A 12,445-nucleotide genomic window follows, 5' to 3' on the forward strand; every position below is an offset into this window, starting at 1 on the left:
GCTGAGAGCAGCAGTGCGTGTTGAATTAGGTATGTTATTGTACCAAATCTTTCTCTAAATACGCGACCGTTGAGGTCAGATGGATGTATATGCTCTTGCTTCAGCGCTGTTCGAATATGGCCGTAGCTTGCCTTGCGTATGACTTTGGCCATAAGCTCGCGTAGGATATTGCAATGCAGGGACTGGGGAGGTGTCTTTGCTGCCTTGGCGGCCTTTAATCTTGCCCTTCGTTATGTCCTTTAGTTCTGTTCGTCTCAACTTGCCGGCCTTGTGACCATCTCCATATCTTTTACATATAAAATGGACGGTAAGAGTGCCTACTGCCCACTTCCTACAGTTCGGTACTAGCATTCAATCTCTGTATCTCTGGGTGGGAACGGCGCAGCATTAGTTTCCAAATGGTGAGTGCAGCCTAAGAGCGCATATCTGTGTGCCTTTGCGCCACATGATTTTGTCGTATAGACCCCAAGCGTCACTAATTGATGTGTTGTGATAGTCATCCACCTACTGATATGCTACCATGACAGCCAAGGCCTTCACACACCCACCGTGCAACGAGACTTAGTAACATTTTGATGTATGGTGGACTCAGATCTGCATTTAGCTACCATTTATGGAACATAACGAAATCGCTAGTAAGATTTGTATCCAGAAGGTAGTGTCAACGACCTCGGAGGCGGGCTATTCCTAGACAGTTTCAGATCCCAATGACCAATAATACCATATTCACAACGAAAGCTTGGTGTGCAACTACTTGCAGATTCTCGTGAATCTGATCCATAGTCTAATAAATGGGCAACCCACTAGTAAGCCAGACATTGCCACATACATTTGTACATCATCGATGTATATACTAACCATTAGATTGCATCATTATCGTGTTTGTCGTTTAGACAAATTGGTATATAGTGTACTAATGCTATAAAAAGTGTAGTAAAAAGAAGTGACGACAAGGTGCATCAACATACTTAGAATCTATTGCAGACTCTGTGTGTGTGTGTGTGTGTGTGTGTGTGTGTGTGTGCATGTGTGTTGGATTTTTAACGTAGCCACACCCAGTCACAGTATCCGGACAACAGGTCGACCAAGCCTAAACCTGACGTCTCAATGCTGAACGCCAAGCGGGTCAGCTTGTACCACTTGTACACATTTTTTATATGACCTGGCTGGGGCTCGACCATACGACTTCCCGCAGTGGATTCGGCCAACAAAAGTGAGCAGATAAGCTTTTGATAACATGAATGACAAAACTCAAATATAGTATTTCTTTCATACAATAATATGTCCATCGATTTTATAGTTTTATTATCTAAGTTATAACCTTTAATAAAAAGTCTAGAACATTTTCGTACTGTGTGTACCATTGCTCTTTATCGCGAGTGCTTCAGGTACTTAGTTATAAATCAGCCCTGTATAACGTACCTAATCGATATCGTATGTAGTCATACAGAACCATTTTTAAAAATTGGTATTGTTAAGTTATATATTTATTTTAAGTTATTAACTAACGCTATGCAGATATAAAATTATTTCGTAAATTATTATTTTCAAATTATTCTTCACGGAAAACAATAAAGATGCTACTTCTGTTTTTCTATGTTCTTATACTTTCAGGTGCATATGTATCAGATAAGTTTGCACACAATATTAAAAAATGAAATGAACTACCGTATTTAACTTAGTATGTGCTTTTAAAGTCGTGTGTTTTTTGTAGTTTATTTTGTCTCCTCCTGTATCGCCCAGGCTTTATGGACAAACCATTATAACTTATGTACGTATTGTTAATATTATTCAGTATTCAAATGAAGTCACTGCCTCTGATGTGGAGCTCTGCACATGTTTACGCTTCCTGTGCGGCTTAGATTCTCCTATTTTTCAGAGCTTGATTTTTATTAGGTACCTTATTTCTAAAGTAAGACCTATACATTACATTTCTATATTTTATAACTTAAATTATATTTTTTTAAATTGTATTTTTGTATTTTCTAAATGTTGTTTTCAAAGCTTTATACCCTGGCTAAGAATATCTAATATTATAAGGCTACAAAATCACTCTTATAAAAAAGTACAAAAATATTAAGTACAAAGTGGCAAGTGAGTCTCCACTAAGGCAAGATTATTTATTTCCCTTTCCGAGATTTGTATTTGGATTTTTAAAGAAACTCTTTTGTATGATTGTCATAACCTAGGATTTTTTTTACAAAAATATTTTAACGAGAATCAGTACTCAGGGATTTCAAGAAAAGTATTTTTATCGTGTAGGGCATTGCTATTTTAAAAAGTATGGGAAAGGGTGCGCAAAGAAGTATCCGCACTCTCTAAACTTTTATTGTCTTTGTGTGTCAAACAAATGAAACGATACATGGGAACGGGCTGGACTTATATATAAAAAATATAGTTAAGCGTTTTAGTTTTTCAAACCGTAAAGACTTTAGGATGAGTCCAGACATAGCCGATTACTGCTACTAATGCAAATGAGGTTTGTTTATTGTTTATAAGATCTTAAGAAGCGATACATTTGTTAAATTATACTACGCAATGGTTCATGGTAGAAATACATCGTCCGCTCTCTGTGACCAATAATAGCAAATGTCTTATAAAACGTTTAAAAATAGTTTACGATTGTACGATACCCACATGAATGTTTTGCAATGTTATAAACTAAACGTTATTTGGTATCACATTTCGTACATGTTTAGCTTGAATCATTGTTTTTGCACAAGTCCATTTTTTCTTAATCCGATTATTTTATCATGTGCGAGATTTATGTATTCATCAAACAATACCGTGCATACGCAGTACTTAGAAAATGGCCACTTATTTTGTTCACAGTCTGATGCGTAATATAAAATTCTATAACATTCTTAAGTGATCCATAGCATAAGCCTCATTTTCCCCAATCGAAACAAAAACGAAATTTGATTGGAAGCAAATAAAATCGATTGATAAGTATTACTGTTTCTGTGCATTTTTAGCGTAACTGCACATATTCAATCACATCATATTCGTGCAAACACAATTTCGTACATTATTGAGATGAATAATAAGTACTATATAAAAATGTTATTGTTGAAAAAATATTCATAGTCTGTGCAGAACATTGAGGTCTTGACGTATTATATTTGCGGCTACTCATTTGAACTGCTTCTGTTTTGCATATTCGTAAACCTTAGTTAGATATATTACAGAGGCATTTTACATACTTAACTTTTTTTATTTTATCTTACTTTTAGATGAACAAGATGAAGAAAATTCTCTTAAAAGTGCAATAGCCCAATTAATAGTGATGTCGAACTGCTTCTGTGCCAAAAACAGCATTAACAAATGTAGAAATGATCTGTGGCTGAATTCCACTATGATATATTTACAAACATGTTATAATAAAGATAAAGATAGTAAAGGCGTTCAAATTTTGAATAAGACTGCAGATCTTAGCCATGACTGACACTTAGCCATTATATATTCTTTTCAGGGTTCAACTGTAAAGGGGTGCCCACAAAACCAAAATTCAAAGTTCAAATTTCATAGTAGCAAACTAAATCAATTCGGACACTGTTACAATTAAAATAGCTAATTAAAAACAGACAATAAACAGTAACGAGCCGTATCATGACATTTATGAAAACTCTCATGAATATTTGGGAATAGGGGAATAGTATAAAACTTAAAATGTGTTGACATATTGCATTTTAACTGAAATATTTTATTTGGAAGAACCATTTAAATTAATTTGCTGAGTTTTTAAAACATTGTAGACTGTGATTAGCTTAGGCACAAAACAAGATTAATATTTTATTAATTTGTAATTACTGCTGTATTTTTTCTACAATTAATACCATTATAAGTTTGATAAATTTGGTCTGTCGTGAAAGCGTAGACGGAACAATTCTCCGATTTTACTGTGAAAGAGTTACTTAAAGCAACCTGACTGTTGTTAAAACTCTTACAAGATCAGAAAGTATATTTCTAATAATATATTTTTAGGTATCTTATTGTTATGCAAGTCTTAACTATTGATCGCGTTTTCTGGTCTGTATGATATTTATATTGTGAATTGATTAGCCCAGATACTGTGCAGGCTAGAAAAGTACTAAACTCTTAAAATAATACTATATCCCAATACATGTTATATAGTTATACACATAGCGCACGCTACAATGTCGGCCGGACCGATTTTTCTTCTTCAAGTTATATGGTCCTTACATAATCAATTAAGTCTAACATTTTCGCCGCTGGAATTCTATCAAAAACTTTTTATTTCTTGATAAATATGAATTTTAACTGAAGTTAACAAGTTCAAGTCAAATAATTACCAATACTAATAAAAATAGCAATGTGTATTTGTAATAAAGGCCACTGGACTACCATACATATCCATACATCATAATGTACAAGAATGTGTTTAAGTATGTAACAGGAAAAAAAAACATAGCATCACTTGGAATTGTTATACATGCAAGTAATCATTATTGAATAATGTTTCTTTTTGAGTGAAACGCAAATGTATATTACACAGTAATCAGACAATGTTGATTAAAGAAAACCCTACTGCCTGCATGTGATATTGATGTAGTATATATGTACCAGTAGCTGATAATAGCAATGCTTCTCTTGAAGGCTTTTAAAGTAAACATGGATAAATTAGTTAACAGCAATTTTTGTAACATTTTCTATAAACTTTCTAAATGTTTCTAAAGTTGGATTTTTATATGCAAAGGTGGGTAAATATATTCTTCGTAATTATCCTTATACCGGACAAACACTAATAAACTAGAATTCATTTTCGATATTAATATTACAAAATTTGCCGCAGTCTTTCTTCATAACAAATATTTTCATATCTAGCTCTGTTAACTCTGTTTGTGAAGTTCCCCACTCACAGACCGAGATAGCCGTTCATAGCCTGAATAATACAAACCAACCAAGGCCACAACAACTTTTTTTGTTTCTATGATTTAATAATCAAAACCGTCTAAGTCTCGGACGATTCTTCTTTTCCTTAGTCTTTCTAGCTTTATGAGTATGTGGGCTTCTGAGGGGGTGTTTTATTTGTCGTCTCTTTCTGCCTTGTCCTGACTGTTTCGTCAGGGAAGCACGAATGAATGACTCAGCAGCGCCCAGCGCATTTATAGGAGTTTCTCGTCGACCCAAAATGTATTTGCCAGTTTACAGCAAGACATTTTCGTCTGCTCTCAAGAATGCTTCTTTAGGGTTTTGTATGTGGATGATTTTCGAGAAATTCTATGCCTTGCGTCAATGCGGCATATTTCAAGGCGTGCAATCTTCGTGTCATCATCGGTTTCAACATGGGTGCCACTGAACGAAAAGCCGATTTCAACATATCTCCTAAAGCGTGTCCTCGCTGTCGAGCGACGCCTCGGTACACTGGACACATGACTTACGAGTCGTTAGATAATCTTCTCGAAAATGGAGTTTCACCGTGACTTTCCCTCTGGTATATGGGATATTTTACGCCAGATCTCCTTTTATAGCAATGTTGAAAGTGTCCAAATACGACTTCCTGACGGGTAAATAGTGAGGATGTACAAACTCACGGTGAACATGATAGGCGTTTGTACAATCATGGTCATTGACCGTGGCAGAATCTACTTTGAAAGGAATGATACGCAGTAACGGTGCGGAGGTGTGTCCCACCACATTGTACTCCACCACATCGGAGTATACAAAGATCAAATTAAGTCTCTGGTTCAGTTATACCAGGGATCCATTAAGCGTCTTTATGGTACTCAATCGGAACACGTTTGCTTACTCTGTTCAGGGCTTTGCCAACAGCTGTCTCGAACCTCTTCGCATTGGTGACCACTAAAGGTTGACCATTAAAATAATAGCCTGGATGCATTTTCACAGTGTAGATGCTCAATAATGGATTGTTTTTTACTGGATTTATGCCACCTGAAAGCCCGATTTTAGTCATCTCATCTTGCAATTGTGCGTTCAGGCTCCCATTGTTCCCGTTGGAGAAGTATTTCACGGAAGGATTGTAAAGAAGGTAACCGATGCAACCGCTCAATAAAATGGTCCACACTTCTTTGTCTCCTTGTTGCAAACTCAAATTGGCAATGGCTGCACAAAAGACACAATGCACCACAAAGATTTGGCAGAAAAAGACGATTTGCGTTTTAGGCACACGTTCTCCACACCACACCCACAAGGGTTGCTTTTGTAGATCTTGCAGAGACGATCTTGGTGAAGGAGGAGTGGTCGCTGTAGTTGCAGAGGTAGGTGAGGATGTGTGGAAGGGCATGATGGTCACTTCTTTGTGCAGTTGATGACTTGCGAAACGTCGATCCAAGAATCAAAGCTGGATGGATATCCTTTCCAACGTACTTTGACTTCTTTGACACGTCGTTTATCCACTTTTCTGGTTCTTTGTTCAAGAATGCTTTCGATGTCGTACACGTCATCTTCGTTTTTGGTGACACGGTTGTAACTCGGGCAAGTAAAACGTTCCTTTTAACACTTCGCCGTTCATATCTTCCAATTTATAGACGGCAGGATGACGTCCATGCACTTGTCCAGTGACACGAAAAAATTCGGTGGTCCAGCTAGGTAAGTAACCTTTGTCAAAAGTGCGTTTTGGGTTTATAAGTAAAATTAATATAATCTGAATTAGCATCCAAGTAGTCTTGCACTTGTGTGTCATGAACGTCGAACTCAAAAGTGTTTTGATTTGGAAGGATAAAAACCAAAGCCACTTCCCAATGGGCTTCACGATCGAATTGAATGGCCTGAGTTACTTTGGCCGTGTAACAACATAAAGTGTTGTTGGGAAACACCTCCGTGGAACTGTCACTGGGTATCGTAAAGTAAAATTGGTAATTGTTGTTCATAGTTCTAGACTTCTGTTGCTGTCCGAGGGGTCACTCAAAGTCAGAGGAGTGTCTCCGTCCAAAATGTTGTTATTGTCGTTGTTGTTGTGTTGCCTGACGTTGGACGCAAGGGTCCCGTTGTTCCCATTCGAGGAGTATTTCAAGGAAGGATTGGGAAGAAGATAATCGATGCATCTGTTCAATACAATGTTCCACAATTGTTTGTCTCCTTCTTGCAAACTCAAATAGGCAATGGCTGCACCGATGCCACAATACACCACAAAGATTTGGCAGAAAAGGATGATCTGCGTTTTAGGCACACGTTCTCCACACCACACCCATAGTAGTTGATTTATAGATCTTGCAAAGAAGAATTCAGTGAAGGAGTGGTCACTGCAGCGGTAGCGGTAGCTGAGGTTGTTTGAAAGGACATGATGGTTACTTCTTTTTATAGTCGATGACTTGCGAAGCGCCGATCCAAGAACCAAAACTGGTAGGATATCCTTTCCAACGCACTTCTTTGACACGTCGTTTTCCCACTTTACGGGTTTTTTATTCGAGGATGCTTTTGATGTCGTACACTTCATCTTCTTTTTTGGTTATGCGTCGTAACCTGGGCACTTAAAATGTTCCTTTTAATACTTCCACTTTCATGTCTTCCAATTTAAAGACGGTATGATTATGGTCACGTACTCGTCCAGTGACAGGAAAGAATTCGGTGGTCCAGTTGGGTAAGTAACCTATGTCGACAGTTTTGCCAATGCGCACCCAATCTCCTACTGCCAACACTCCACTTTTCTTGGGGACAGCCACTGTCAGGGACGTACCAAACAGGCGCCCGAAAACGGTTACTTCGTTGCCGGAAGTCACTTCTTCCGGGGTACGTCCGATGCTTCGATGATTAGATTGGTTGTACGCTTGGACCAAGTGCAGTAAAATGTCGATGTACTTGAGATTGTGGCGATGCGTAAAATATTTCCACATGCGTTCTTTCAAAGTGCGTTGAAAACATTATACGATGCTGGCTTTGGTTTCGGGATTCTCGTTGGTGACAAAGTGAATGTCATGTTTCTTTAATTCTTGTTGGAAAGCTTGGTTCAGAAATTCGGTGCCTTTGTCGGTTAGCCATCGAAGAGGGTGCCGACCACTTTGTTTGAATACCAGTTGGAGGCCTCGCACCTATTCACTGCTCGATTTGGAGGTCAATGGCACGACGAAATTTGGAAAAGACGTCGATGACACAAAATAAATATTTGTAGCCACAATTGTAGGTAGCCAATGAGGGACATCGGCTAAATCGGTTTGCCATTGGTGATCGATGCCCTCCACACGAGTGCGAAAATTTTCGTCCAATGGGTTTGTGTAAAGTGTTTGTGGTTTGTTCTTGTAACCATCGTTGCACTTGGGATAAACGGAGACTTTTCAGTCGAGTTTTGGCAGCACGATACAATTTCTGAACCCCTCCGTAACCTGCAGGATGGGATGGATCGTAGTAAATGCTGGCTAACACCTTCTCCATATTTTAATAAATCACCCACTCTTCGCTAATGCTACTTTGGACGGGGTGAAAGAGTGATTTGGAAACGGTCTTACGCGTCCGATGGGCTACGGGAGTAGAAGTCGAAGGTAGTGGTGGAGGTGGTAATGGAATCACATTACTCTTCTTTTATTTGTTCACCTTTGGTTTCCCTTCTTTCTTTTTCACTTCTGTCGAAGTAGGAGTGGACGTCATCTTTGTAACCCGAACTTTCATTTCTTCTCGTTGGGGGTGTAAGAGAAGAGTTCAACAATCATGATGCAGTCTTACATGGAATGGGAGCTGCTAACGGTGTTTGAAAGCTTTATCGTACCTCTTCTTCCTCAGGCTTTCCTGGAATTGCGTCTGTCGTGACCACTGCGGGTGGTGGTGGCAGTTATGGTGGTGGACTTTTCATCAAGGCCTTAAAATCATTCAGAGTGGGTAGAGCTGTTTGGTCTAAAGTTTTCTGGTGAACGAGTTGCAGTCGTTGCAAGAGTTCATCGTACTTCTGCGATTTTTCTGTTTCCGACAAATCGTGGCGCTCCATCAATGACTGCAAATCATGTTGTAACTAGCACATCTCGGTCAAATTTGGATTCGGGGGCAAATGGAGGGTTCGTTGTTCTTGCCAACGATGGTATTCCATCCGTCGTTTGTAAGGCCCCAAAGCCAGTTTTTGTCCTTCTATTCGATTTCAAGGGTCACGTCAGATATTTTTGGTCTCCAGAGGTCCCATTTATCTTGCTCCCCTGAGTCCTGCCAGCATGTTTCCCAATACTCCTTTCAGCAAGGGTCCTAGCAACAGAGGCAACATTTCTTCGCGTTGTACCAACATCTTTTTCTTTTGACGAATGGGGATTTTGTTTTGAACCATTTGGCGAATAACGTGATGATGTTTGGCTAATCATTGGTTCTGGTGTTTAGACTAAGGTATTGTGCCTTTCACAACGTTCAAATGACATTCGCACACGGTATCGATGATATCATTGGAGGCAGTTTGAATGAGTTTGTTTTCGCATGGGTGGAAACCTTTGGACAGGACAGACATTTCCCTATTGTTGACTAAACAAAGAGACTGTCCTTTCCATTTCTTTCCTTTGTGTTTAGAAGAGGGATGTTTTCTGGGTGTGACATCTGTGGGTCTTCAGGAGCACAAAAGCACTGATACCCATGCTTTGCCTGTAGGCTTTTCTTATGCTGGAACAGGTCGCCACTGATTGTCTTTACGTCGTATCAACTTGATGACAGTCATCATGCGTCGTTGATGGGGTTCGCAACGGACTAAATCGGAACAGTTTTTGGTTGGACAAATCTATTAAACTCTGTAACATACCCGATTTCTCTTGGACTTTGATTTTAGGAGCAGGTACTTTGTGAACAGCTGCCACTGCAGCTAAAGAGGAGGAGGACACCGCTGGAGGAGAAGTTTTTGGAGACGCTGGTTTCCATGGATTCATCAATTGTGTAAAAATGGGTTTGGCTGGCATCACCAGTAACGGACAAGCGGAAGAACCTGAGGCTAGTGGAGACACGGTCACCGTCGTTGCAGGTCGTGATTTGCGAATGTAAGGTTTCGTCCTGGCCGATGTGTCACTCTTGCGGATAGAAGCTGATTTCTGAGGGCTTTTCTTTTCCTAGGAACTTTTCTTCTTCTTTTTCTGAGGTTGTGACCTGGTGTTGACACCACTGCTCTTTTTCTTCCTTGGGCTTCGTTAGGCTTTTTGGGAGTGGCGTTTTCTTGGGGAGAACATTGGGGGCGTTAAGATCCCATTTTAAGAGGGAGCAAATGATGACACCTCCCAGAGAACCGCTCCCTCCAGGTTTCAAAATAATTTGCTTTTTGGTTTGAGTGTCGATGCAGGAATCGGCCAGTTGTATCAAGGCTACTTTGTTGCAGTCAAAAACGCGTTTGATTTGATGAGGAATGTGAATGATCTTAAGACTTCTTTGAGACTGGCTTCTAAGACACGAACACGTGTTTATGGATCTTCTTCGCGACGGATGCCGTACAAGGCACGAATCAATTTGATGGGAAGATGAGACTGAAGGGACTTCATCTTGACGATGTGTGAGACAAACCCAAAGTGTCCGAGGTTTTTATAGATTATGTTGGTTAAATCGACGATGGGGATGTGTACAGGACAATCCCTCCGTCTTGACACAAGTGGTGAAACAATTGGGTACGAAATCGCAAATAATCAAGGGTGGTGGGTATCAAATCGACGAGCAAATAGGCGTGTGGGGTTTACGTGGCATCGTCGTACGCATGAGTTAGCCAAGGCGTTCCTAACTGTTTGGCTAAGACTTGTATTTGCGATGTATCTCTAGGGCTTTTAAAGAAGACAACGTAATGAGCATTGAGATTAATGGTGTGATGGGCTTTACTTTGTTGAAACAAAGTTTGAGTAATGTAAATGACACTGGCATTACGATGATGCCCCTTGCGCGTAAACCACAGTTTAATTTCTTCTACGTCTTCCCTAACATTTCATCGAAAATGACCAGATGGGTTTCACTGGGGTCAGACACGATTCCGTCGTCTTCTTTAGGAATGCCTTCCACAAACACGATGGAATCACCTTGACGTTCTCGCAAGAGGCTGTACGCCGATTGCCTTTCATTGTAACACCACACGATTCGTTGAGGTGGACGATCGATCAAATTATATTTATGTTCAACCAAACGTTTGACAAATTCGGTTGTGCCTGAACCTCAAGGCCCGGCAATGAAAATGGTAAAGGGATGACAAAGATACAAGGCCTTTTAACTGACAAGATCTAAGATCGATGACTTTGAAAGTATAGGAAGAGGAAGCAGAGACAGTAGAGGTAGCCATAGTGCAAGGAAGGTCACTTTTGACACGAAGACAGACAAGACAAGAGTTTTTATACTTTTTCAAGAACACGTTTATTGCACGTTAAAACGGAACAAGACAAAAGACAAAAATACATAAAAGCCAAATGGTTAAGTACAACGATAAAATACACATCAATATCATCAAAATGAAATATAAACAAGTCTCTGTACACCATGTTTTTGGTTACCAAAGTGTCGTAGCGTCAGTGTGTAATGTTCTTACAGACTCTAGATAGGATACAGTCACACAGGTGTCCTCCCGGAAGGGTCTTTCAGGAATGTCCATGACAGTCCTGTCCTGAAGGAAGTGATTGTCCTCGGTGACGGGTTCTTCTGGTACGGTCACTAACACAGGTTTAAAAATGACTTTTTTCATTGGATCCTTGAATGGACGATCACAACCCTTTAGCATAATGAGCCATTTGTTTGGTCCAAGCCTCAAACGCCCAATTTTGCCAGTCACGTACATCTGTCCAATGAGGGCGAAAGTCACAAGCTACACGTACATCGTCATACACATCTTCGATACCTAAAGGTTGACGAATCTTTTTTTCCCGTAGAGGTTGAGAAGTATCCATATGAAAACGTAAAGTTTTGAGCTTAATGAGTCTCTCGTGGACATTTAAAGGAACCACTATCATGTTTTATTGGGTGGTAAGTACTGTTCGTAAAGAATCCATAAGGAATCGGCTGGTAAACGAAATCCCAGAAAGCAAGTCACTAAGACATACACCAAACGTCGACCCAAATTCAACGGACACAGTTCTCATAATAAGTGTTGGTAATCTTCCACTGTCTCAATAGTGTCATTGATTTCCTTCCACGGAATCTGTTGTATCACTTCAGAAAAAAGTTGTGGCATGGTAGTCGGTTTTTATACCCTCTTTGCTCGGAAGCAATAAATGTACTTTCTGCACAGATATAATCGTTCTCCAGTAGCAAATCTAAATGGTTCATTCACTAACATACGCATCACACTTCGTTCAGAAGTTTTCCCTTCACCTAAGTTTACGTTGTGTAAAAGATTTAGGTAATCCTCCAACTCTTCTGGAATTCCATGCAGTCTGTACCTCGTAGTAAAAAAAGATCATTAACATACCGAACCTTCTCAACAACATTCAGCAGTTGATCAACGTCTGACCACTGGAATTCTGTCTCATTGATTCGTTTTGGGGGATCTACCTCTAGATGCAGGACCTGGATTGGCTCCACTCCGTGCACAAATAAAAAGAAAAAACAA

General features: G+C 39.6%; 1 protein-coding gene across 2 annotated transcripts in view; it reads right to left on the reverse strand.

Annotated features, from left to right (window-relative positions):
- LOC149797327 (uncharacterized) overlaps nt 1–12,445 on the reverse strand; it is a 114,971-nt gene that overhangs the window by 55,175 nt on the left and 47,351 nt on the right. The window lies entirely within an intron of this gene.

The sequence above is a fragment of the Sinohyriopsis cumingii genome, chromosome 6 (genome assembly GCF_028554795.1).
Source record: "Sinohyriopsis cumingii isolate HCF-2022 chromosome 6, ASM2855479v2, whole genome shotgun sequence".
Taxonomy (NCBI): Eukaryota; Metazoa; Mollusca; class Bivalvia; order Unionida; family Unionidae; genus Sinohyriopsis; species Sinohyriopsis cumingii.